Genomic DNA, 27,224 nt, shown 5'->3' on the forward strand with positions numbered 1-27,224 from the left:
CATTGAATATTCTTACAAGTCAGGAAACTGAGGTTCAGATAGAATATGTAACACGTATAAGCAGAGTTGCAGGTCTAACCACAGTAAAGGTCAATCCCAAGCCCAGGCTCAACATACATCCTTAGCTGCTGTGAAGTACCAAGCTGTTATGTGATAACTCCTGTAAGGTGACAAATGTTCATTTTCCTCTGTTGGTGTCTTATTTCCTCCCTGAAGTAAAACCTGTAACCAGAGACAGGGATTCTAGTTTGAAATATCAGCAACATGCCCCATAATGCCTCTGTCTCCCACCCTCTCCATAGACATAGTCTGTGCTCAATGGTCCCAGTGTTTCTAATTCATAGTTCATGCTGGGTGAGGTGGGGTCTTTTGCAAGGTAATTCCAAGACAGGATCAGTTGTTTAAAAATAAAAGGACAAAAAAAAAGTAAAGAAACCTTTCTAGCATGAAATATAAATCAAGCTAGAAAGAATGAATGCTTTTCATGGTTTCTGAGACTGAGTTTCATAAAAAGAATTGAATACAGACATATACAACAAGTGTGTGTGTGTGTGTGTGTGTGTGTGTGTGTGTGTGTGAATATGAGTTCCTATGTGCCATTGTGGAAGTGTTTAAGTTTCCACTGACTTCAGGTCAACAGGTTTACAGACAGCATTTCTGATGCCAAAGAGCCATCTTGTTTCCCTTGGTTACCAATGCAACAGTGTGCAGGGATTAGTTTAAATTCATCACTACTTAACAGAAAACCATTTTCGAACACCAAGGCTTCTATTTGGTTGCTAGAAATCTCTCTCCCTCCCTCCCCCCTCACACAAACACACATACACACACACACACACACACAAACACACACACGCAAATTCCCTGCTTTGTAGTCTATTTTGCATGCTCTCCTTTATATGTGGAGGTACTTGACACACTGTAATACTGCTATAGAGAATGGATTCTTTCTCTTTGAGTTTATTCCTTTTCTTTATTGCAGAGAACTAAGAGAGCTTGCTGAGAGGGTATTTCTTCTATAAAATTATTTCTCCGAGTGCCTTAACAACATTCTTTCATCTATAAGGATAAACCTTGCCTGATAGAAAGGCTCCAAGTACAATTTATCGACTCAGTAAAATTCAAGCTCACTGATTACATTTCTATCTAAAAGCTTCCACAGTTATAAGACTGGGGGAGCCTTTAGAATCATGCCAGGTCGGGATTCTTTCTGAATATTTTCCCACAGCCAATTGAGCGATACAATAAGCCTACCCATTAGCTAGAGCATCACTGCTTGTGCCCGTGGTCTGATGGCCGAAGGAACATGTATGTTATCTAGGTTCCACTTAAGATACTATTTGAAGTAGATCAGAAGAGCAACAAAGTTATCCTGCTTCTGTGGAGACAAACTGTTCTGGTCTGTGCCGAATAGGCTTATCAAAAGAAGATCAGAACCCAGCAGTAATCTCCTCTTTCACGAAACAGCACTTTCCCTCTCCTCTGAGATACTCCCCTAGTTCTGAGAAAATATTTCACTTGAACCTTAGTGTTTCAAGCGGAAAAGGGAAGATAAGCCGTGATGTGCCACTCCACCAGCAATTAGGCGAAGAGATGTTAGAAATTTTAATTGTCAGTCTTCATTTCCTGAGAAGCAAAATCTTAATTTTGCTGGTGGAAGAGGCATGTGAACTGATCACAGCAGTGCCACTGAAAGTGGAATAAATACAGTTATTCTCCCCTGTGAAAAAGGCACTTGGAGATTTGTTCCCTCTAAGTTTCTCACCTTTGGTGTTATTGAATGAGATCATGACACTGAAAACTTATGTACTAAAACCAAAATCTTCCAGAAGGGTCAAAATTCCACTACACACCCTTTGCTAACATTTGAATACACATATAAGTGTCTGAAGATCGGGGGCAATCCTTGAAGGGTACTGTTTGCTTTAAGGTCTTAAAATTTTTATATTTTTGAGGGTAGAGGGAGTGTTGCAGAGTTTTAAATTTTATATATGTGTAATTTACTAAAACTTTTAGATATGCATGTTATCTTCTGAGGAGTTGAGAGCCACCAGAGCGGGAAGTCCCTTCAGGGATGAACAAAAGCAAGGATGTTCGATAGTATTATCTCCACAGCAGCAGGCTTGCGGACGCAGGGTTGTGGTAGTGACTGTCTCTGTCTTCTATTACACTGCATTTTCATTAGTGAAGCCGCTGGTTTTTCTCTGGTCAGCTAACTATGCTGTTCCCAGCTTTTTTCTTGGCCACTCGGTCTTGGTTTAAAAGGGGGGGTGGGGGAGGAAAGAGAGGAGAAAGGTGAACTAACCCAACGTGTGGTGCAAGGAGGTTCCTCTCTTTTTCGCCGCTGGCGCTGGCGTTGTTTGATCCTTGTGGACACAGGGAAATACTGGCTCGGTAATTCAACCCAGAACCCCTAGAGTCCTATGAATTAGTGGTTTTGAGCAGGGAAGGAAGAGAAAGGCTTTTATGGACCCTTCCCAGATGGGGGCAGGAGAGCCCAACCGAACAGAAGGGCCTGGTGGGTGTGCTCGAATTCAAGACGCCCCTTGGTCTCGCAGCCTACCCGCTGGCAGGATCAGAGGTCAAGTCAAAGGGCTCGGTCGCTGGTGCCTCGCCCTCTCGCCCAAACAGTACGCCCCTGGTCTTCTGACTGACCACCACTGGTTCAGCTAGACGGGGGGGGGGGGGGGGGGGGGGTCGGGGGGCGGGAAGAGGGCTGGCACAGAGGGGCAGAGAGGCACCTCGGTAAATGTAGTTCCTGAGCGCGGCGATGGAGGGGTTGTTTCGATTCCGTCTGCAGAATTGGGACTACAACTTCCAGAATCCTAAAGGCCCGTCAGAGCGTCCATGCGCAGTGGGTGCCACCTTGTATCCTATCAGAGGAGGCGAGGGTGATGTCACCTGCGAGTTGGTAACCTACGAGCGGCTGTGAAGGGAACTGTTTAACCGGATCCCATTGTACCGGGAACGCAGAGCGGCCTTTCCAGCATGCAGCGGCTGCTCAGGTGAGGGGACGCCTCGGCTCGCCCGCCGCACTCATTCATTAGCTGCACCGCACCGTGGCGCGGGGTGGGCGTGCTGGTTCCTCGCGCTGTTCGCGGCGCGCCCTCCTGCTGCTTCCCGGAGCTCCCGGGCCAGTAGGTAAATATTAAACTCGTCCTTCAGGTTGGGTCTGGGTGGGAACAGGACTGAGACAGCTATGGGCTGCCAATCTAGGCTTTGGAAAATGGCTGCAGCGCTACACGGAGCGAGGCGAGCCTGAAGGAAGGCGTCCCCGAGGATGGGGTCCCTCCCTTCTTTCTTTCCGAGGCGTTCGGTGGCAGTGGAGCCGGCCGGGTACATCTCGCTTCCCGGCCGCAGGCTCCCCGGGGCCAGGACTGAGGGAGCTGCGGCAGCGGGCGGCGCTCCTTGGCCGCTGGCTCTGTAAGATCCGTGGGCACGGTAGTGGCCGCGATTCCCCGACCATCCCTATCATCTTCGGGTCAAGCCATACTCAAAACGGAGGGGCTTACTGTAATCCAGACAGTGTCCGAGCTTACTGTGTGCGGGGAGAAGAGGAAAACCTGGCATTGCGGAGGCCGCGAGCCGGCGGCTAGCTGCGGCGCGGGGAGGCTGCGTCTCTGGGGGACTGGACGGGGTTCCCTGCGTCCTGCTTCGGGGGGGCGTGTGTGGGGAGCGCATCTCAGCCTTGGCTCTGCCGAATCGAGCCCTGCAAAGAGCACCTGGGCGTGGGCTAAACGCTCTCCTTAGAACCATGGAGGTGATGGGTTGGTGGATAACCTAGTGATAAGGTTCGCTGTGGAGGCAGAAGGGCTGGATAATCGGGTTTATCTAACTGGTGCCCCAAACCAGTTGTTTGTGATTGGCTTGTCTTCTGACTGGAGAGGAGAGCGAGACGAGGCCCGGCCCGGCCGGACAACTCTAAAGTCTTCTGGCTTTTCTTTTTCCTTTCTGCGTCAGCTTCATTCGTTCGTTTACTCACACTCATCAAGCCTTTCTACGATCTTTTGCTCGTTGCTTACAATCAAGGTTTGGGACGTTCTGTCCCCTCCCCATAAAATGTTTTACTGTGCTCAGAAATAGATTCCTGCTCTCGAGTCCCTCTACCTCACTGTCAATGTTGGGAGAGCATCCAGAGCAAATGCTGCCCGTGACCGTTTTTGCCCCCATTGAATTGGTAGTTTCTTGAGATTTGAGCCGGACCTAGTGAATTGAAGCTTAGTTTGCCTGCAAGACGAATCCGGTTGCCATGGCGACTCCTGCCTTTGGAATCTTAACTGCTCGCCCTGCTGTTGTGGCTCTGCGGGCAGCTGGGAGGGTGTGGTCGGGGGGTGTGGTCAAATGTTTGCCCTGAGCCCAGCTGCTCCCTCTTCCTCACCCTCCTGGCAGCTCTGGGACTCCCCATATTCTTTCCTACATAGCTTGGACACTGTATTTTTGGACCCTTTTCCTTCCCACGTGCCTACACATCATCTCAAAACGAATTGTCTGAGGCTTTTGTTCTAAGGTAAACTAAATTGGAATATGTTTTTTCTCCAACAAGTGAACCGTATTATCTTTCCATCATTATCATAGTCAATAGTGCTGGAGGCAATTTACTTAACAAGGTCACTCTTCCCAAGCCTACACAACTCCCTGGTCAGCAATTACCTGAAGTGCCATTACCTGTAAATGACAGAGCAATTAATAATTGAAATTGAGGTATAGAGAGTACAGACATCGCAATAATTTTCATAAAATCTAAACTCCAGCTCAAGATCCTTAAAGTGAAACTCTGGAGTCTGAAAACAGGAGCCCTAGGTCCTGTGCCAGCACTTTGTGTTCTGCCCTGCTGCGGGCTAACAGTTACCTCTGGAGGCACCTGTTATCTCATTTGTAATGTAGACAGGGGACTTCAGAGAATTCCCAACATTGACTTTACGTTTAAAGTCTTGCGACTTGGAAAATGACTCCCTCCTTCAAACAATACAAGGGCTAAACCCAGCTCTGACATTGTAGCCTTCAATTTGTGTTGCTGGCCCCCAAAGCAAGATCCTTTGGGTTACTGTTACAAAATGGACAGGACAGCCATAGTACTATTTTTAAATTTATAATACACTTGATACTCCTGTTATCCCAGCATCTGGACTTTTATGTTTTAGTCACAATTAGTTGTTTAGATTTTATGGTTTGCAGATTCTCGATAAATGTAGTTATTTGTAACTTAATTGAACAGAAGGTATTTACATTTTACTAAGAAATTTGTTTTTCATCTCCTGCTTGCATTTTATTCCAAGTGTGGTAGCTCTCAGAAATGGGGGGGGGGTGGATATAGGAGTGTTTATGCATGTGCATTCATGTGCAGATTAATACTCGGGTTGTTATCCAGGTGGATAACACACTCTGTCTTAAGTAGGTACTTAGTTACATCACTATGAGGCAGCAGTAGCAGAAGTTATCACTCTCTTATTTATGTATTTACTTTTGTTCTAGGATTTATAATAACAGCAAAATGCCCTTCATTTATTGGCTTACTTGTCTATGCTTCTTGGTGCTAAGCTCTTTGAAGGCAGGGTCTTTGTCTTCTCAGCCTTCCCAGAGTTTGGAATAGGTCTTTTAATAAGCATTTGTTAAATGGGTATTAAGGAGGATTGGAAATCCAAGGTTTGTTTGTATTCTTTCTCCTGACAGTTATGTAATTTGTTGTAATAGTCCCCCCCTTTTTTTGTTAATACTTACACCTTGCTACAGTTCTTTCCATGAGTATAAAAAATGATATATATTTTGCTATTTTATAATTACTTTTGGAATATATTCACCTATGTAGGTTATTGTTTTGCTTGTTATAATTTCTTAGTACACTTAATGAGATACTTTTATTAGTAATACTGTCCTTGGCCCAGATAATTTTCCCAGAAGGCAGATGGCAGGAAACTAAGGAGAAAGACAAAGACAAAGATAGTTAGATGCTTTTGTCACTTCACCAATGGCTCCTGGAGTTGCTGGAAGACAGCGGTCTGTCATCTGGGGCAGAATGATTCTGTAAACAGGATCTGCTGTTCCAGGCCGACTCTAGGAGAGGACATTTGTCTGCTGTTGGTAAAGCTGTTATGCGGTGGTCATGTCCTGTGGGTTTGGAAAACTGGAGCCATCTTGAGAAGGGTGATAGAGGAGGATCAGTGTAGGTCACTTCCTTGAGTGGAATTTGAATCCTGGCTTTCTCTCCTTGGTGGATAGTTCTGAGTATTGAGAATGTGCTTGTGCATAGAGCTACTTTGTTTAAAACACTGCTTCTAGTGTTAGTAATAGGCTTCCCAGGACAAACAAGGTGTTTAAAAACAAGACCCCGCTAAGGCTGAAACAGTTTCATTTTGTAAATATTTAGAGTATGGCTTTGGCTTGAGGCTCTTAGGTTCTTCTGTGAAAACACTTCAAAGTTACAGCTGGATTGGAGGGACTAAGCAGTTCTCACAAAGCTCTCCTTGAGAGCTTCAGGTGTTTGGTTCAGAAAATGACCTGCTGAGCTTGTCACTGGGGTAGGGGTCTTCCCTAGCACCCTCCATTCTTGTGTTTCTAAGTTTTTAGGCTATATTCTAATATTTCAGGAAAAACCAAAACTTTGCCAACTGAGGTTGCCAAACTTGTTTTCTCTACAGGGCACTCCAGTCCAAATGAAAGTACTCCCCCCACCGGCCCCCTTTGGGATAAGGATTGTGAATTACTGTCACTTGTTCTGGTATTAACTCAGAAATGGAAGGAAGCGTCCTGGTTAATTTTGAAGCTAAATACTTTCAACTTCCGTCCTCTTTTTAGGAGCTGAAGGGATTGCATAGGCTCTGTTTCAGTGCCTTTTGTTTCTGCTTGTGGCTTATGAGTAAGTCTGGCTGTCAGGACAGGCTGAGATGGGGTTATCAATTTTGAAGTTACTTATCGAATGTGTTGTCCTTTATGTATATTGTGGCCTAGGTTGCTGGTAGAGACCATGTCCTTACCTCCTCAGTATCCCTGCTGAAAGGAGGACAGTTAAAGGTGAGACGCCAGTTGATCTCAGTGACCTATATTCTGCCCACAGCAGAAAAGGGTGGTGTTCACCTTTATTTTCTGGTACCCATCCTGCTGTGCCAGGAGCAGAGAGCATCTCCAAGAGAGCTTGCTTTCCTAGTGTGAGAATGGATGGAGTTTGTTGAAACTTAGGAGTACAGCAACAAGGGTCCTGTCCCCACCACCTCACCTCTGCCCTCAATTTTTGAGACAGGGTCTCATGTATCTCAGGCTGGCCTTAAGTACAGTAGAGGGCAGGTTTGAACTTCTGATTCTCTTGCCTCTGTCTCCCAAGTGCTTTGATTATAGACTTGTGCTGCTACACCAGGTTCATGCCAGGTGTGAAACAAGGTCTTCATGCATGCTACAGAGGTACTCCATCAACGGAGCTCCACTTGAATCATAAAGCTTTTGAATTTCCCTTTTGCTATACTTCAGATAGACATATATTTCATATAGACAGAGTATCTGAAAAAGGAAATATTTTTATATCCTATATTTAAATCCTCTCGGAGATTGTCCTGCTTCAGACCCTACTTGTGAGGATAATTTTTCACTGGATTGAATCCATCATCTGGGTATAAGCTTCTCACCTAGTAAAGGGCAACAAATGCTTACTTTAACAGCTAAGTGGGGGTTACCATCCTAGTTTCCCTCCATTTTAAGCTAAACTGAAAGCTCTTTTGAAAAAAGGAGAAAAAAAAAACTTTAGCAGTAGTTAAACATGCAATCTGATATTGAATGTCCTTAGGCATTAAAATAACCCTTTCCCCCTCTCTCCACCTCAAACGAGAGACTCATTATATTGTAGCAGATTTGGAGCCAAGTAAAGAGCTGTAATTCTTAAACCACAGCTACCATTGTGAATTAAATGTGGAAAACTAGGGAAGTGAGTTTCATTTCCAGTGTAGTTGGTGTGACTGCCTGACGTCCTCTTTCGGCATAGAACTCAATATTGTGCAACACTGACAATATTTGATGTAGACAATTGACTGAAGCATACACTTGGTAATTTAGGGGAATAATGGACAAGCTGCACTGCAGTAGCAGAGATTGCCAGGAAGAGAAAATGCAAACACAAACCTCTTTGCCATTAGGCTACTGAGATATAATGCCTCTTTGCCAGACAGATTTGGGGAGCTTTCTCCCCTACCTCATCCATCTTGCTACATTTCTTAAGTCTGTCATTCACCTTTAGCAAGAACCAGAGCTCATTTCTTCTGTAAATTGCACCAGGTTTGGAGTTGATGTTCCTTCTATTTCTGCCAGGCACACAGTATGGGTCACCTGTTAAACTGCTCTTTGTCCTTTTCACTTCAGAAGAAAATACCTGTGATGCAATTGGCAAACATTGCCTGTCTCATGGGTACTTTAAGTCTAGGCTTCCAAAAGTAGAAAGTCCAGGCCTTAGCTTTGAGCTTTGTTGCTCAAACATCTGGCTACTTTTCATTTAGAGATGGGCTCTTACAGTCTAGTTATTAGCTAGGCTTTTGTTGTTAGAGATAATACAGAACAGGTCTAGATTATGGTTAGATCACCTTATTTTTGAGTCATGCACCTGTAACTCACCATGGTGTCTGTGTGTGTGTTCCCGCGCGCGCACGCGCGTGTGTACACTTTTCATACTTTTGGCTACAAAGCAGATTAAGACTCGATAATGTATCATCGCCATTCAGAGCACAACCATCACTGCCAGGGGCAAAGGAAAGTATCATATTATAAAATGAACTGACAGAGTTTAGTTTCTTCAGACCCTGCTAGAGGCAAGGGTTTGTCAAGGAATTATGTTTGTTGTCCTCTTGCAAAAATTGGGTCAGAACTAGAGACAGCTCACTAACAGTTTGCCAAAGGCTGCAGTCTGTGAGTCTGTGTTTTTCCTTTCCTGAGGAATGGCAAGTATTAACAGTAAGTGTTTTGGGGTTGCTTCTGGGCTCTACCTTCCCTGCTGAACTCCTTGGGTCCATAGAAGTTGTCTCTCACACCCTGTTGTCCCGTAAAGTTCCTGCAGATTTGTACCTGAGCGGAGCAGTTGTTAGTGGCATTTGCCAGACTAGCCTGACTGTTCTCATGTGCCTGCGCGTAGATACTTGCTTCGAAACAGCTTGACAAAACTAAGCAGTGAAATGTTAGGCACAAGTTAAGCTGGAATCTGCAGCTTTGTGACAAGAAGGACTCTCCTGAACTTACTACAAACTATCATTTTTAAAAAGATCGGACTGGTGAGATGGCTCAGGGGGCAAAAGTGCTTTTCTGAAAGCTGGAAGAGTTGACTTCTGTCTCTGAAAGGCAGGTAAAAGTGGAAGCAGAGAATACTGTAACCAGAGTGAACAGGGGTAGCTCTTTAGACTTTAAGAAAACAAGACATTGGATTAATAGCTGTAGTTAATCCAGTATTAGTGCCTTTACTTAATTCAGAATGATGGTGGCAAAATCTCACAGTAGCATGTCTGTTTTAATCCCCCACCCTGTTTTGTATGTGGCAGTCTGTTTGTACCAGAGTACTCCCCCAGCACTTAGCGCTTTGGTAATGTGAGCTAAGAGTCAGGAAGGACAAAGAATAAATAAATGCTCGAAATCGAAGCCAGTGACTGAGGCTGACTGCAGTGTGTTCTTTGAAGGTTAAACAGACAGGCCTGCTTTTATCCTTTAGTATTTTTAATCACGACTCATTAGTTTGTCTGTGTGTGCCTCATTGAGTTTGTGGGCACCACTTGTTCACAGATGTCCCTGGAGTCCAGAGGGCATCAGATCCCCTAGAACTGTAGTTACTGACACTTGGAAGCCATCACATGGGTGCTGGGAATCAAACATAAGTCCGCTGCAATGCTGAGCCATCTCTCCAGCCTTGTTTTTGTATTTTTGACATCAAGAGTAGAGACTAGATTGAACTAGAAAAAAAAAAACCTGTGACCCAGTTGGGGCTTCAGACTCTGTGAGTAGGTAGCATAACTATAGAACTCCAGGTCTGCAGTACTGCTTTGCTTGTGACATTTTCTGTCAAGGGCTGATTAAAACTTAAAATCAAGCTATGTATCTATGTTTCTATCTAATCTGTACATATCCTCCCACCCATTCATCAATCTATCCATTTTCTTCTGGGTTGTAATTTGCTAACCCTGTTCTCAGGCTGTCTTCACATGGCCTGGTTCAGTATCAGGGTAGCCACAGTCATTGGCCGTATGATGTGGTATCCTCCAGAGCCCAGAACAAGGAGGGGGAGCGGCTTCTGAGAGTGCAGCTACACTGCATTTCTCCCACCAGGGCTCAGGTTGTTTTTCTAATGGAACAAGATGAGGGAAGTAGGTGGAGGGAGGACCAGGAGTTACTGGATTTCATTTATCTTATCGCTGGTTTCCCTCTGGATTGTCTTTGTTTACAGTCTTCTTGGGCCAGGAATTCCTCTAACAGACTATGCACATTCTCAGGGATATGCTGCTTTCCCAGAGCATGCACACACTCAGGGACAGGCACACCAGGGCTTCCAACAGAGAGTACGCAGTGCACATACTCAGGGACAGATTGTTAGGGGCCAAAGGAAATGAATAATCACAAGTAGGTTTAAAGTTGACATCTGTATATGACTTATATTTGGCAGGAATCCAACTGAATGTTTGATACTCCGGATGGACTCTTTTTACCTGCTCGTGCTTTGCAGCCCCACACGGGGAAAGAAATGCCAACTGGTGTGGTGTTCTTATTTGGGTGATCCCAGTGATTCCTTTCAACTTCTTGGACCTCTTTTTTTCTCATTTTTACAACAGCGTGCTCACATGGAAGTCTTCTGGGTGAAAATCACACACTGTTAGGAGTAGAGTATCATTAGAACAGTAATGATCTAATTTATTTAGCTGTCTTGAGTAATTTGTCTGTAAGAGCCACTGTACACACAGGTTTAATACCATCTGTTGGGTTTGCCTGTCCAGTTTCCTATCCTGCTGTATGCCCTGGGACGTGGACCCAAGATCCTATTCATTCTGGGCAGACCCTATCCTCTGGGCCTCATGCCAAACACCTGACCACAGGAAGTTCCTGAGGATGTAAGAGATGAAGCTAGGCATTATCTTTTGGTGGTATTCCATTCTATTTAAATTGGTAATCTCTTTAAGCTAGAGTAAGACCAACAATGCTTCACAGGCTAATATTGCCCGTGATTTCTTTTTCTTTTTTTTTTTAAAGCCAGTAGTGGTTTCATGGGGTTGGTCCCTGTGTCCAAAGCAGGCCAAAAATTGCCTATACAGACAAGTATGCCATTGAACTTCTGATCATCCTTCCTCACCCTCAGAAATACTGGATTACTACCACACCTGCTTTACACAGTGCTGGGATCAATCAAACCCAAGGCTTTGAACATGCTGGACAAGCACTTCAACCAAGTTATGTCTCTACCCAGCACTGCTTTTAAACACTGAATGACATGTGTACATGGGTGTTTATTCTCCAAGCACCACAGATCTCACCCTGCCCTTGTGCCACATGCATGGCCATTTACATCAGTGTTATCTCTTTACTTCCTTGGCGCTGGTAACACTAAATGTGTAATTCTATAAAAACATTTTTATATTATGTATTGTGTGTGCTTGTGTGTTCTAGTTTGCTGCCTGTTGCTGTGTTAAACACCATGACCAAAACAACTTGGGATAGAAGAGTCTATTTCATCTTATAATAAATACCATGTCATAGTCTGTCTTTGAAAGAAGACAGGCAGGAACTGGAGCAGTAACCATGGAAGAATGCTTCTCACTAGTTTGCTCTCTCTCTTGCTATAGCTCAGCCAGCTTTCTTATCTAACCTAGAACCACCTGACTGGTCCTCCTACATCAATTATCAATCCAGAGAATGCCCCACCGGCATGCTCACAGGCCAGTCTAATTGAGGCAACCCCCTAATGGAGACTCCCTCTATAACTCTGGGCTGTGTCAACTTGACAGCTGATGCTAACTGGTGAGAGAGAGGGAATGAATTTGAAAGCAAATACAAATTCCATGATGTTCACGTGCACCTGTGGAGGTCAGAGAACACCTTTAGCTAGAGTCTATCCTCTTCCATCATGTGAGTGCTGGGGACTGAGTGCAGGTCATCAGTCTTAGTGGCAGGCAGCTCTTATCTGCTGAGCCATCTCACTGGCTCAAGGGTATGATTCTTACTTGAAACCAAAGGTTTATGAACCAGTAGTCCTCTGGCAAATGGTCCTTTCTTCTCTGATCCCTTGTTTCTCAACCTAAGCACAGTTGAAGACTGGCCTGAATAATGCTGTTGTGGGGGAGGTCTCCCTAGTGCAGTGTTCAGCTGCACCCCGACTTGTGTCCATGCATGGATCCATGCTTACGGTGCCCCTCCATTGTTGCAACACAACTCCAAAGTCTTCAGATGTAGCCAGCCAAGTGTCTCCTTGAGGGTAAAATTGCCTTTGTGGAGGGTGAGCAGGTAGGATTATGATGGTCCAAGGGCTTTAAACATTGAAACAGGCTAGCATGTTTGGGGATAAATTGGATTTCTTTTGGGAAATGGAGCTGCCCCTGCTGGTTTTATTTATTTGGGCAGTTGGTTAAAGCCAAGAAAAATGTCAGTGGATGAGACCCATTGGGGTCACTTCTCCATTCTTCCATGACCACAGCCTGGGAAGCCAGCCACATTTTAAGGATATGTCCTTGGTCACAACAGGGGACCCTGTGAGACACTGGTGCTGGCCAGGGTAAGCCCGCCAGCGTCAGTGAGTAAACAGCTTTGAAGCCTGTGGCCTGGGTTTGTAGGTCAGTTACATTATCTCTGGATAAGGAAGACAAGGCTTTGGGGAAAGGGAAGCCAGAGTTCTTGCTGTTGTCAGAAGCCGGCCAGCATGCTTTAAAAACAGCTTTAGCCTTTAAAAATGACAGAATGTCCCAGAACAGCAGAGAAGAGCCCTGGCTTGATTCCCCCCTCCCACGGACAAGAATGTCTTTCAAACTTCACTCTAAAACTTAGATTTTGGCACCTTCCAAACTTGCTTTTCACAGTTCAAAGTGAAAATGTTGTCACACTTTAATTAACTAACCCAAGATCCTTTTTTGGTCAGCTAATGCAAAGATAATGTATAAGGAGGCATGGCTTCCATTAAACATTTAGCCAGCAGTTAAGGAGATGGCTCAGATGATGAGGGCCCGAGTTTGAATACCTGACACCCACCTAAAAAGACAAACAGTGTCAGCCTGTAGTCACAGCTGGGGGGTGGAATCTGCGAGTGCACTTCAGATTTACTGAGAGACCTGGCCTCGAAAAAATGAGGCAGAGAGCAGTGTAGAAGGACATGTGGCATTGACCTCTGGTTACACATACACACACACAATCTACAGGTGTATGCACCCATATGAATGAATGAATACATATGCTACACAAACCACACACAAAATTAAAAACAAGTCAACTCCTTCTCAGAGGCTATGTGGACTTTGAGGTCATGTGTACCCCTCCTCAGGCCTACTTCGTTTGTCCTTCCAGCTAGCCATTAGGCTTTCTCAGGCTGACTTGAGAAAGAGATGCATGAGGAGACTGGTCCACAGCACCTAGGGCCCCAGCTCCAGGACTGTCATAGTCACCCCAGGAAATCCTAACATGAAAACATGAGAAGACCAGAAGAGGTTTGGGAAGTGTGGGTCTCGTTGCACATTGCATGTCAGGCTGTCCATCTGTCTGTCTGTCTGTCTGTCTAATGTTAACTTTAAGAGTTTGCATTCATTTTGTAAGAACTTTGTAAATCTTTTTATTTAGAATTTTGCATGTGTGAGGAAGTTTTTTTTTTTTGTGGGTGGCATAGTGCATATTTTGTGATATGCTGGACTCAGTGCTTCTGATAAGCGTAGAGCTTTATTATATTGAACTGAAAAACCTGTAAGTACCTGGAAATGATCTTTTCCCCAAGATGTTTCCCTGAGAGGCTTCCGTGTACCCTTTAACCGGTCGTTTGTAAGAGAGGGTAACAGACACTGACTGGTCCCAAATGCTTAACACTAAGGGTCGTTGGAATAAAGCTGGGCAGGGAAGTAGTCCTGAGTGCTCTTTCTAGTCTCTGGTCTAGGGGAGGCCCAGAGGTGATATAGAAAGCTCTTGGCTATTTCATAGCTAACCCAGGCTCTGAGCACTTCCTAGCTGACTGCTCCACAGAGCAGAGCACATCTGGTGCTGCTGTTTCCTTCCTCAGCTGGTGTCTTTCCAGCTCCACATCTCCATGGAAGATCTTCAGCTCAGAGTTATAATAGCCAAGTGGGGGGTATTGATTGACTGATGATCGATCAATTGTGTGTGTGTATGTGTGGTGGCATATGCACGCGTGTGCCATGGTACATATTGTGAGGTCAGAGAACAACTTGTAGAAGTCCACTTGCACCAGGTAGCTTCCAGGGACCAAACTTAGGTTGTCAGAGTTGATGGCAAAGGTTTAACCCACTGAGCCATCTCCCTGGCCCTACATTGGCCTTTTAAAACAATAACTTTCAGATTCTGATTCCTAAGCAAGCATAGCAGAGACAAGAAAACAATTAACTTTATAAATAATACATATAATAATTTATGGGCTCTACTGTGAGCTGTGGAAGTGACATCTGAAAGCACCCTTGTTTTCTTGGTGTGGAGAATGTTTTTTATGTTGACTGAAGACCTCAGAGTGCTGCTGGTTTACATTCTTCCCCTTGCTTACAGTTCCCTTTGTCATACAGAAGTCTTGCTCTGCTTGATCAGACTTGTGTCTTTGATTTCTAAAATAAACAGATGACCTTGTGCAGAAGGGCTTTTCCCAAGTGGAAGGGTCATCATTTCCACTCTGAGGAGCCTCATGCTTTGCTTATTTGGAACATTTCCAGCTTTCCTTTTACTTATTTTTACATTCACATACTTTGTGTGTGTGTGTGTGTGTGTGTGTGTGTGTGTGTGTATGTGTCCGCACATGTGTGCATGCATGTGCCTGTGTGTGAAGGTCACAGAACAACTCTCAGGAGTTGGTCCTCTCCTGCCATGTCTGCCCCAGGGATGGAACTCATATCACCAGCACCCTTATGTGCTGAGCCATCTGTCTGGCTCACATTCCATCCTTTCAAAGGAGCAGCCTCAACAATGGTTACAGGAACAGTATTTTTAATCTCCAATTAGGTTTTTCAGTATTTGTTATGCTTGCAGTTCTTCCACAAATTCTGGTTTTGAGTCTTGAAGGACCAAGATTTTCCAAGGAGATTCCAAGAGAATTGTCATCATGACATAGTCTTGAAGGAAAAATGGCAGTTAAGAAGAACATGAGGCTTTTTCTGGAGGATACTGGGATGCCCTGGAAAGAGTATTAGTTATATGACTTATTAGTACAACAAAGACCGTTGAGCTACACACTATTCAGAGATTTCATGGATTACAAATTATATGCTACTGAAGTTATCTTTAAAAGACAAACTAGACACAGTCATGTAAGGAAACATGAGAAAAATCTTGTGAGGTCTCAGAGATGCTACTTTAAGGTTTCTGTCATTATATGTCTTGATTCTTCCTTTAACCAGATGCACACCATGGACAAAGAAGGATTTTGTCAATTTCTTGGTATTTATAGGTCATCTGAAATAAGGAAGACATTTTTGCTGTAGCAGGACCTGCTTCATACCCTCTAGTCACTGTCTGTGTCACACCCACTACAGTGATGAAGTTGACATTATGTTTACTTTAGTTACCATTTGCTTTACACTTCCTTCTGATTATTCTGCAAGATTTTTTCACCATGGGACCCCTATAAAACTTCACACTATACAACCTATTCTCTTGGCTGTAGAGCTGTGTGTGTTGATAGGTATATTTCATTTGTCACACATCATGAAGCTCAAGGATTCTCAAATTTGGATTCTGATCTGCTGAGAAACCCTCATTATTTTTTTTTAATTTTCCCTATTCTGGGGGTAGGGTGGGGTGGGGAGGTTGCAAGGCCAAAGGATGGACAGGAAGGGATGGGGAGATGAGTGGGATTGAGATGCATGATGTGAAATTCACAAAGAATCAATAAACATATTTAAAACAATAGCTGAATGTCTGGGAAGTTAATCGGTACCACTGGAAATAAGAGTCCACGTGCAAAGGAGGCTCTGGAGAGACTGCAGTGTTGCTCTGCTAGACGATGCTCTTCAGATATACTGGTTTCTCTGCTGTATAATAACTCAGTACACACTTAGTGGCTTGACCAGTGCTCAGGACCCTGGCTTTGCCCTGCTAGGTCCTCTGGTAGAATCTTGGCAAGCTACCATCCAGCTGTCAACCAAGGCTGCTGTTTTCTTCTGGGGCTCGGGATCTTCAAGCTCACTGGTTGTTGGCAAAATATATTTTCTTGTGATAAAGATCAAGGATTTGCTAGTTCTGGACTGTTTTTTTTTTTGTGTATAGAGGCCCACAAGTCCCATGGTATGCAGGCCCACTGGGAAGATGTTTGCTGTCTTCCGTGCCAGCAGGGGCAAACTTCTCTGACTCCCCAGGTACCACTGGAAATAAAGAGACCCTCTCTGTTTCCTCAGATGCCTCTACCTCAAACTTACCCCTCCTATTGCATCTCTTATTTGAAATATAAAAATATATTTCAAAAATAAAAGATACTAACTTTTTTTTTTGTCATAGCACATACCCAAACAGAAAAGTTAGTATAAGTAGTTTGCAAATCTTCCTTGTATGCACAGCTTAGATACCAACTCAGGGCTGATCTTTTTATCTTTGCTGTCAGTAGCTCAGCCCTACATAAATTCTGGATATCAAATCGTATCTTCTGTAAATATTTTTGTATTTTAGAATACATGTCTTAAGAGACCAAGACATCACCCATCCCCAGACCCCTGCCCAGTTGGCATGCACACGGAGGCCAAAGGTCATGTCTGGTGTCTGCCTCAGTCTTTCTCCACTTACATTTTAGACACAAAGGCATTCCCTAACTCACCAATTTTGGCTAACTGGTTGACCAGTGAACTCTGCCTTTGCTTCCCCAGTGATGGGGTTGCAGATGTGTGTCACTACATCTGGCTTTTATGAAGGTATGGGGATCCAAACTCAGGTCCACATGCAACAAATGTGTTTACAACTGAGCTATCTCTAAAAACAGCTAAAATCCATCATCACATTTAAAGTTAAGATAATGCATACTACATCTACAAACATTTAATCAGTTTAAAGTTTTTTTTTTTTTTTTCTGTTTGAACTATTTATTCAACTCTGGAGTCAAACAAGCTTTACACGTGGTGGTGGTGGTGTGTGTTCCTGTCTAAGTCTCATGCAGTTTTTTACTTTGCCACCTGTGAGAACTTCATTAGCTGTTCTACAGAATTTCCAAGTCTGGAACTCGTGGTTCAGCCTGTTTCTGTTACCTCTAGTTCTTGTAAATTGGTTAAAATGAAAATAATTGATGCCTTGAGCCATCTGTTCACTGCAGAAGCAGGGAAGCTGCTTGCTAAGCAGCGTGGGGCATCATTAGAGGTTCGTGTGTAAATAGACATTTAGAGAAGTGAGCGCATGAAAGAGAGAAGCAAACGAGCCAGGGGCTTCCCCCTAGCTTCTTATTTTAAAGAGCAGTGCAGTGCTTGTATGCTAATAGTGTATGGATCAGTTACGAGTCTTTCAGACAGTCTGTAATGGCGGACATAGAGGAAGGTTTCCAGTTCCTTAGCTGTTTGTTTGGCCCAAGTGGGTTTTTTTTGTTTGTTTGTTTTGCTTGTTGAATTACACTTTAGCTTCTTGATAAGAGAGTAGAATGTCTTACAGCAGGAACGAGTACAGATTTGAGTTGTGCAAAGGAGCTGGCTCTTGAAAGTTGGGAATCATAAAATATAACTTTTTAAAATTAACTGTGGCATTGCTAGCAATGGTGTCTCTGTAGGCTCTGCACACACATGTCATTTGTTCTCAGGGACATGACAGATATTTTATTTTAAAAAACACAATGTTCATGTTAATAGAGTCATTTTCTATGACAATCACTGGACAAAGATGAGACAATTGATTTAAACTTCATTTAGGAGGACAGTAACCTTGAGTTGAGGTAAGTGATCGAACAGTAGCTTGGAGCGGGATTGGAAAGCTCCCAGGAAAGGATGGCTGCAGTGTTTCATATGTAATTGTAAATATTTAAATGTAGGCTACTTAAGGACAATGTTAAAATCTTTAAAAAATGTCTATCATTATATAAAAATACAGTAAATAATTAAAAAAAAAACCCTTAAGACTAATCTAATTTGGGAGCATCAGTTTGTAGCACACTCTCAGGAGTGTCTGCTAATGTGTGAATGGTTGCAAGGCCTAGTTTAAGGGAGACATTGAGCCTCAGGGGAAGGAGGGAGAGGAAAATGTTTTACAATGTGTGAAGATGCAGGAGCTGAAGTGATCCCCAGCTTCTTGCAGTGCATGTAAGCCTGTCTCAGTCATCTATAAAATGATATACTGACTTTTTTTTTTTTACTTCAATAATTTTTTAAGAATTAATAATTTTGAAGAAACGAATAAGAATAAAGATTAGAGTTACCAGAATGCAAGCTGTTAACTGCAAAAAGCTGCTTAAATCAAACTGCTTTAAGGAAGAGAGTGGTAAGAAAGTTAGGCCAGCCCGGCTTAGTGATGGGTTGACAAGCAAGGTTTTGCCTCAGTGATAGTGTAAAATCAAGATATATTCAGTAGAAAGTGTACTTTGGAATTTGAATGTTGGTCTTGTTTTAAGCTAGCAAGATGTGGCGTTCCGTTTTCTGTCAGTGATGGGTAGTAGGTGTGACCCACAGGATCAGCCACAGCCTGCATTCTTGTTAGAATATCTTGTTAGAATAGACAGACTTTAAAATGATTCAGTTATTCACTTAAGGATATCAATAATGAAACCCATTCCATGATATCATCTGAGGGATGATTTAATTGTGAGCACTGGATGGATGTTCTGGAAAATTCTGTGTCTTTATTGGGAGAATGAAAGTGAAAATTGCAATTACAAATAGTGGCTTTGTGTTGTGCTTGCTACTTAGCGATGGTGTTGAGGGCTTTGTATATCCAGTGCATTTCAACATGCAGCATCCCCAACTTTAAAGGGCTTATCAGGGCAGCACATCGCCATAAGTCAGGTGTTCCTTGTTGAAATGAAGTCTTGTTCCTAAGCTTCTTGTGAACTCACTCTGTACTCTTTTCATTTCTGTTCAGAACAAAATAACAGACCCAGGAGTGAGAGTAGAATTTTGACTGAGCCTGTTTTGCTGGAGTAGTAAAACGAATTGTCATAGACCATAATTATTTGAAAACACAATTTAATCCGTGATCTAAATAGTCCCCCTCCTTATTTTCATTAGTGTTAAGACCTCTCTTTCAAATTCCATCTACTTGTAGTTAGTTGGTGAGAAGGAATAATTTCCAAAGAGGAAAAGAAAAATTAGATTCACAATTATAGACACATGCAGACAGTTTTGTTTAGCTTACTGATTAACAAACAACCGGTAAGATGTTAGGACCAGATAACACAGCAGTGGATAAACAGGTGTATGCCTAGCAAGCCATTCAGGAATGCTGAAATATATTTGCTTGAATATCCAAAACTGGTTAACAGCCTGAAGGATCATAAAATGCTATGTTATATGTGTCAGGCATGGAAAGCTATTGAATGGCTCCCAAGTGAAAGTACTTACTTTGCTATAGCTAGGAGCCATTATGTTAGTATGGTTTTTTTTTGTAATTTTTTTTTTATTTTTTTTGTTAAGTTCCTGTCCCCCTAGAGCTGTGAAATTGCCTGGTTCAATAGGTTCCCAAGATTTTTAGCTTTAAGACTATTTGACCCTTTTTCAAGACTTAAAATAGAGTCGATTTCGTAATATAAATATCTTGTTAGAATAGACAGACTTTAAAATCATCCAGGTTATTCACTTAAAGATATCAATAATGAAACCCATTGCACGATATCATCTGAGGGATGTCTTAGTCACAAGCACTAGATGTTCTGGAAGATTCTGTGTCTTTATTGGGAGAATAGAAGGGAAAATTGCAATTACAAATAGTGACTTTTTGTTGTGATCAGTTTTGAGCTTACAGACACAGGTCTGCCACTTTCCAAGAACGTGCTTGGAGACCACTGGTCTTGTTAAAAACAAAAAGGTAGTCCCAATACTTGTGGGGTCAGAGGCACTGAAACCAGGCATTCCCAAGGCCATCTTTAGCTATACAGTGAGTTTGGGGCCAGCCTTTGACTACAGGAGTCTTTGTCAAAACAAAACAAATCAAATCAAAAAAGTGAAACTACATAAATTTGGGGACAATCCTGTATTTTGTCACCATCTCCCCTCTACAGGGTCCTTTCTCCAAGTAAGTATCAGGAACACACTTCATCTTCTTGACAAATTTAGAAAACTTTAGAGGTGGCAGTCTCTTGATGTGAAATGGGCCTGGCAGTTTTTGGCTTCTTGAGACAGGGTCTCCTTGTATAGTCCTGGTTGGTCTTGAACTCAAGGCAATCCTCCTGCCCTTGCTCCCTGGTGCTCAGATGACATTGGTATCACCCTCCCAGGCTTCATGATGTTTCTACATTAAAATGAATGTGTTTCAAGTTTTAGTTTATTTTCTCAGAGCAGATTCTTAGAAAAGAAGCACAAGGTTCAAGGGCGTTTGCTTGATTGTTTTAAAGTCCTGCTAAGCTATTTTTCAGAAAGGTTTTATGTGTTGGTAACAGCAGTGTGTGAAAGCACAGCTGGTACCTAGGAGCACATTAGCATCTCACAGTTGTCTGTAGGTAACGGCAGGCAAGTTCTGCTACACTGTACTTTAATTTCCATATCAAATTGATGTTAAATTAAAACCTTTTCCCCAGTCATTTATATTTTTTCTTTCTCAGATTTACTCATTTATCTATTTACCCACTTACCTATTTAATTTTAAAAAGTGCTTTAAAAGTCATTTTGGGTATTGGGAATTGAACCCAGAGCCTTGTGCATGCTGGGTAAGTACCCTCCAGTGAGCTAGGCCTTAAACCATTTTTATGTTTTCTATTTTGAGACGGAATCTACCTAAGTTGCTCAGTCAGGCTCTGACCTTGTGATCCTCTTGCCTCAGCCTCCAGGTAGCTGGGATTATACCCCTGTACCCCCGAGGGCCCAGCAAATCTCAATGTTTTATAGCTGAGCATGAGAGAGATTCATTATTAAGTTTTCATAAATGCAACAAGTGATCCTGAAACCCATGGAAGGATACTTTCAAGATGTCTGGGTACATATAAAGGAAATATTCTAAAATATTTCTGGGTGATGAAAGTCTTAGGCAGCAGTTTTCTGTAGTCATCCTTACACACTCAGTCCCCAGTATCTGAAGGGTACCATAGAGTTTCTGGCCGTCTATCACCAAGACACATTTCCTGGAGGCTGCCTTGGTTTTTTCTCCGTGGTTGTGTTGTGGAGGATGGCACAGAAGGAAAGGCATGGCAAGTGGGGGATGACATATAGTTTTTCCATTGGACTGCACTTGTCTGGATGAGTAGGAGGCAGAACAATGAAATAGTCCAAATATTATGAGGAAAGAGGGAGAAGTTTATATTACAATGGTTTACGTGATAAAAGAAATGTTATCCCCTGTACACTTTGTTTAGAAATGATGTTGTAAAGCAGAGACTCACGTGCATCGCTAGGATATCTGCCACGTTGCATTTGGAGCATCCAATGTCACAAGGCCCTGCCGCCATCAGAGTCTAATGGCCTTTATGTCAATACATCATACGTCAATACTGTGGGAGGGGAAGGAGTTTCCTCTTACCTGAAGTGTGGGCTTGCTTAAACAGGAATATGTCTTCTTCCAACCACAGGGAGATAGACTTTGTTTCTTTAGTCCTATGATTCTGTTCAGATACTATTGTTTGACTTTATTCTGTCTGTTTAAAAAAATTAAAGCATGTACACACACACACATGCTCACATACCTTACACACTCACATGCTCACACTCACACACATGCTCACATACCTTACACGCTCACATGCTCACACTCACACACATGCTCACATACCTTACACGCTCACATGCTCACACTCACACACATGCTCACACTCACATATGCACAACATGCTTACATACACATCCATGCACACACACATTCACATATGCTCACATGCTCACACACTCACACATGCACAACATACATACACACTTATGCACACACACACACACACACACACAGTGCAGCACTATGGGGCTTTGTTTGGGAGGTGCATGTGCATTGACTCAGAGGCACAGCGGTTGTTACAGGAGTGTTCTTGGGATTAAGAACTAGGATGCAAGGGGCAGGTCATGTCTGCATGCTCCTCCTGAAGCAGTAATGCATTTTCTTCCAAGGGAGGGATGGGGTTTGGGGAAAGTGAGACAGATGTTTCCGAGAGCTAATTCAGTCAGATCCCAGGTATGTATGTAGCTTTATAAAGTTGACTGCAGCAGCGGGATTTTCAAGTTTACCAAATGCTGAAATGAAAACATCCTGTGAGGAAACAGCACTCCAGGTGAACCACAGAATACTTCACTTTGCATTTTTATGTTGTCCTGACCTGCCAAACATGGTCCTGTACCCAAACATGGGATGAAATAATGCTTGCAAGTCTTTTCTATGCATGGTAAAATTGTAGCTTCAATCATATTTTTCTTATTCAGAATGGTAATATCTGTCTCTCTGTCTCTCTCTGTCTCTCTCTGTCTCTCTGTCTCTCTCTCCCTCTCTCCCTCTCCCTCTCCCTCTCCCTCTCTCTCTCTCTCTGTCTCTCTCTCTCTGTCTCTATGTCTCTATGTCTCCCTTCCTGGTTTTTTTGCAGGGTGGGGTGAGGTGGGAGATGGGATGGGTGAAGACTGAACCTAAGGTCTTGTACTGATTCATGCTAGATAGACAATCCTACTTCTCTTGACCACTAGCCACAGGCCTTGCCTTCCTTGTTTGGAAGAATGGGGTAGCACAATGAAATGGTTTTTATTCTAATATAAGCTTACTATTTTGTGAACTTGTCAATGTAAGAAATATAAAACATTCCTCTACTGATTTTAGATTGAGATATACCCTATTAATTCTTATTGTAAAAGTTAATGCTGAGCGGTGGTGGCGTACACCTTTGATCCCAGGACTTGGGAGATAGAAGTAGTAAGATTTCTTGGTTCGAGGTTAGCCTGTTCTACAGATTGAGTTCCCGGACAGCCAGGGATACACAGAGAAACCCTGTTTAAGAAAAAAATTTAAGGTAGAATATATGGCTGGAGTTCCATTTTGTAACTTTTTATAGACTTTGGTTTTTAAAAGGACTCATTGACTCAAGCTTGACAGTTTTGAGAGTACCACATCATACATTTTTAAAGAGATGGAGAGTTATCATTTGGTTTGTATTTACTGATGGTTTCAAATACACAGCTTGTTTTGTTCTATTGATGGAACATTTTAAATATCCAGGCTTAAAAAATAGCAAATGACATAGTATACAAAGGAATGATAAAACCATAATTCATTTGGCACACTCATCTGGCCGAAAGGCACAAACTTCTAAAGTGAGTCTTGTTCAAAAACACATAACAAAACAGTTTAACAGAAAGCTCTTGTGGGGAAAACCCCATCATTGTACATCTCGTGCTATAGAGAGCTCTCAGGTGTTGTAGTGTAGGGCAGTATGAGAGTCAGAACGTGGGTTGCCACTAATCCCCCGGTCTCAGATGGTTGTTGGACATTGCCTGGCACATTAATACAAGAGACACATGTCCCCTGCTTTCTATTGCTCATAAAGCCTTTGTAGCCGATGCTTATCAGATGTGGCATTCTTTCCTTCCCAGCCTCTCCATGGCCTCAGAGCCACAGCACGTGGTCCAGCCACCTCTGTGATTTGGCATTAGAAGTGGCAAACTCCAAAGTTAAAGAAAGGCTGTCATTTGAATTTAAGAGATCGACTTACACCATTCAATTCAAGAAGAACATTGTTTTCTTTTTATCAGCCATTCACAATCTTTAGAGTAGGTAATTCCTTTTTAATTAAAACTAGAGTCAGATCCCCACATGACCATGAAGTCAGTCATACTTTAATCATTTTTAGTTTTACCAATCACAGCATATAAATTTATTTGGAAAAATAAGCATTCATATGTCCAGGAGGTGTTTATATATGAATGAATGCAGAACCCCTTTTAACGTTTCCGTCCCCTCCTCCAACTTCCCCTGGGACTGGGATTGGGGAATCATTACTTTCTACCACTTGGTCATTTTCCCTGGTTTCAGTTACAATTCTAAAGAGTGTTGTATTGAAAGTAACTGAAGTTTCTTTCTATTTCACAGATGAGGTCATTGTTTTAGTCCATATGCTGTAGAGTCCCAAGAGTCTGTCCAGGAGTTGCTTCTAGGGAGACTCTTCCTTCTTCTGGTGTCATACAGCATAAAGCTGCTTGTCAGCTTCAGATATCTGTCTGTCTGTCTGTCTGTCTGTCTGTCTGTCTGTCCATCCATGTATCCATGCATCCATGCATCCATGCATCCATGCATCCATCCATCCGTCTATATCTATTTTGGGGTTTCTATGAAATATCATATACGTAAAGGATTTCATAACAGGACTTGGGGAAAAAAAAAGGAAGCGAGGAAGCAACAGCATCACAGACAGCTTGTAATCTCTGACTGAGTGTCGTACCTGAAGAGTTTAGGGGTTACTCCTTTAGACAGTCTTGAAGCCAGGATTATCTGAGTTGCAGTCACTCTATTTCCCACTGCTTGCTGCTATCCCTAAAACTGCAGGAGGTGTAAGCTGACCCTAACTCCAGCTGTGAGTGCAGCAAGGACTTACTTGGGAAGGAAAATTGTTTACCTTGTAATGACAGGGAACTCAAACCTATTTCTATGCTCCAGGCAAGGGTTACAGGGTCTGCATACTCTACTTGTAAATGTCTGTCTCCCCTGAGAATGGTCTTCTTGCATTGTTTAGGGTAAGTGGAGGGTGGTGAAGCTTATTGTTACCTTTGAAATTTTTTTATTTTATTTTTTTACATAGTGAAGAGCTAATACCATGTCAAAAATTGGTTCCTTCCCTCCTGCCCCAAGGTGATATGGCTTCCGAATTGTGCTTGTGACTTTGTCTTGTCTGGACTTCAAGCTCAGTTGCTCTTTTTTTTTTTTTTTTTTGTACTTTGCTCTGCCTTTCCTGCCTGGCATGCTAACACAAAGCCAAACATCCCTGGAGATGTTCACTCTGATTCTTTGGGTTGTTTACTTCAGGAAACTGGCGCTGTACATGGTCTAGGAGGACACAAGCAGATGTCTGGTGAGGGTTTACAAGAGTGCCATGTTAGGCAACTGCTCTTCAGCTGGTGAGGGGACCACATCTCCATGGCTGTTGGTTAATTTATCTTCCTTTGATGCAGTGTGAGATGATAGTAAAAGCTTTTGCTTTAGATTCTTTCAAATGTAGGTAGAGCCAGGCGGTGCTGGCCCAGGTGGCCTTGGCAGTCAAGGTGTCTGCTCTATTAACTGTGGTCAACTCACATGCTGCCTTTAGGTAAGAGTTTCAGCCTCATTTCCTGTCCTAGTTTAACAGATTTGCCTCAGACCCACCCCAGGCGCACTAACCTGTTTTCTGTCTGTATGGCTTGGCCAATTCAGGCTATTTTTAATAAGTGGAGCTCAGTTGTGACCAGGTTTTTCACTGTTTTCGAAGGCTCATCCACGGCATGGCAAGCATCAGTAACTCATTCTTTCTGTTTGTTGATTGGTTTGTTTGTTTATTTAGAGAGGATCTCATTTTATAGCTTGACTGATCTGGAACTGAAATAGACCAAACTAGCCAGCAGTAAAGGCATGTACTGCCATCCCCAGGTAGTACTTAGTTCTTTTTATTGCAAAGGTATATTCTATTTTATGGATATACCATACCTTGTTTATTTGTGGACGTTTGGGTATTTCTAACTCGTTGGTTCTTTGAATGTCAACATTTGCCTAAGTTTTGTGTGAACATATGTTTTTGGTTCTCTTGGGTAAGAAGTTAAGTATGGAAGGGTGGGATCACGTGGAGTCTGTGTCTAGCATTTGGGGAACTTCCAAACTGTCCTCAAATGTTTGCCGTACTGCTTTTTAGTCCCACGAGCAAAGAAAGATCTCTGAGCATCTCAAATCTTTCTCAAACACCATGCTTTTCTCATGCTTATCAAGTATCTCTTTTTGTCCTTGGGGTGAGGGAGCAGGGATCTGGATGATAATTTTAGAGGAAATGAAGCAAATGAAAGTCCAATTCTTTGCAGATTGGCTCAACTGAAGCTCTGGGAACCTTCCGACCTGAGCCTAAGAACCTTACTGTTTGACTGCATATGACATTACGAGGAATTTTGCTTTTCTGCTTTTTTTCTCCCTGGAAGAAAAAGAAAAGATTTGTCTTTTTTGAAGCTAGACATGGAGGATTTAAACACACATACAGACCCCTGAGTTATTAAAGTTCCACAAAACATTGCTTTAGTGTGTGCCAGGAATCATTCCTCGGACCACTCTCTCAGAGCCTCTCCTCGCTGTTCTCCACTAGACCGTAACTCAGGAGCTGAATCAAGCTCTGTTCAGTGGGTGTTTGGGAAAGAAGCAGTGTCTGGATGCTGGTCAGCTGGCTCTGGCTGTCAGCAGGCCAGCTGCAGCACATGTTTTTCTGCAGGCAGGGGCCTCTGTAGGCCAAGGGGTGTTCATCTGTCCTGTATGGGCTCAGGATAACAAGACCTCTGGTGCGGCTCTGTGGTGGTAAACACCAAGGGCAAAGGTGTCAGAAATGCTTAGTACCCCAGCAGCAGGCAACCCCCTGCTCCTGTGCCCTGCACAACCGACCAGGCGGGTAGGCCAGAAGGGGAGCACCAAGAAATGTTGTTTCTGATTCCCAGATGTGATAACTCCTACTGTCTTCTGGCCACAGCTGATTAGTTTGGACACATGTTGGCAGGAAGCCATAGGTCATTTTGCCTGCTGAAATGACAGGGTAACTGAGAAGGGTGGCCTAGGAAGTCAGCCTGTCTGGCATTCCCCTCCGTTTGCATTCATGCAAAGCTTTCTGAAAGATGGTTTGTTTGGTTTCTGCAGTTTGCTCGTGGGGGGACACCCCTTCTGGTTTCTCTCACACCTGGTTTGACCTGGGCCCTTTCCTATGGGTGAGAGTCGCTATACAAGGGGGGCCTAGGAGGGTAGTAATGCACCCAAGCCCTCCAGGGCCTAGGAGGGGAGTAATGCACCCCGAGCCTTCCCAG

At 43.2% G+C, this 27,224-nt stretch overlaps 1 protein-coding gene across 3 annotated transcripts in view; it reads left to right on the plus strand.

The window, feature by feature from the left end:
- The first annotated feature begins 2,915 nt into the window (after positions 1–2,915).
- Daam1 (dishevelled associated activator of morphogenesis 1) overlaps positions 2,916–27,224 on the plus strand; it is a 158,595-nt gene continuing 134,286 nt past the window's right edge. Inside the window, exon 1 of one of the 3 annotated variants that reach the window (XM_028789181.1) lies at positions 2,916–3,005. The gene's annotated coding sequence lies outside the window, so the exon portion shown is untranslated. The other 2 variants (XM_028789173.1, XM_028789189.1) reach the window with 2 other exon arrangements.

Source organism: Grammomys surdaster, unplaced genomic scaffold (genome assembly GCF_004785775.1).
Source record: "Grammomys surdaster isolate TR1022 unplaced genomic scaffold, NIH_TR_1.0 127, whole genome shotgun sequence".
Classification (NCBI taxonomy): Eukaryota; Metazoa; Chordata; class Mammalia; order Rodentia; family Muridae; genus Grammomys; species Grammomys surdaster.